Genomic DNA, 860 nt, shown 5'->3' with positions numbered 1-860 from the left:
AATTGACGAATTGAAGAACGTTTGGAATGGCTATTAGTAAGTACTCTGTCATGCAAAAGTATTTACTTAATTGTTATAACACACCACGATCATGGATACATAGGGTTAGTGTGTGACACACGCTAATCATTGTAGGTTATTTAATAGTAATATGTTAATTTTTAGTTGGTCAATCACAGCACGTGTACTAAAAAAATCCGATGTTCTTCCATTTAAACATGGCAATGGAAAATATTTTACAACAATATTAATTGACAAAACTACAGAAATAAGAGCTACTGCTTTTGGAAACGATGTTGACCGTTTATTTTCACAACTTCAGGTAACTTGAAAATGTTTATATTATGTATGTTAAATCGTTGAAATTATCGTAGACGTCAAAATATAAATAATTTCTCATTATCATACTTAATTATTAATTACTCATTAATTTAAAGGACGTTAAATATGTTATCTGGTTATACAGTCTATTTCATGCAAGGATTATCCTTTTGAGGATTTTATTATTATTTACATGCGGTTCCGGTTTTCAAAAATTAGATAATGTAGAGACATTTAAAATAATTTTGACACCCTCAATGTCAATAATTACGCGTAGACAAGTTCGTCCAACTTACGTTAAGCCGCAGTGCATATATTTTCTTTTTAAATATCATTTTAAATGTTCAATTAATGAATGGTGATGAAATATCTTAATGTTAAATACAGGTATTCAGTATGTATGCCAAAATATGGTTGGCATTGAACAATTTAATTACATCATTTAATAAACTTATATTTATCTTTTTCATTTTTATACTATTATGACTTGATGAGTAGATATTAACTTTTATAAATTCTTTAAGTTCTTATAGTACCTA

At 27.4% G+C, this 860-nt stretch overlaps 1 long non-coding RNA gene across 1 annotated transcript; it reads left to right on the top strand.

Annotated features, from left to right (window-relative positions):
* On the top strand, window positions 1-322 carry LOC115034988. The gene is made up of 2 exons (XR_003840157.1): window positions 1-36; window positions 166-322. It is a non-coding gene; the product is annotated as an uncharacterized LOC115034988 (long non-coding RNA).
* The last annotated feature ends 538 nt before the right edge of the window (window positions 323-860 follow it).

The sequence above is a fragment of the Acyrthosiphon pisum genome, unplaced genomic scaffold, assembly GCF_005508785.2.
Source record: "Acyrthosiphon pisum isolate AL4f unplaced genomic scaffold, pea_aphid_22Mar2018_4r6ur Scaffold_21921;HRSCAF=25288, whole genome shotgun sequence".
NCBI classification, from domain to species: domain Eukaryota; kingdom Metazoa; phylum Arthropoda; class Insecta; order Hemiptera; family Aphididae; genus Acyrthosiphon; species Acyrthosiphon pisum.
This window is presented reverse-complemented; position numbering and strand designations above follow the sequence as displayed.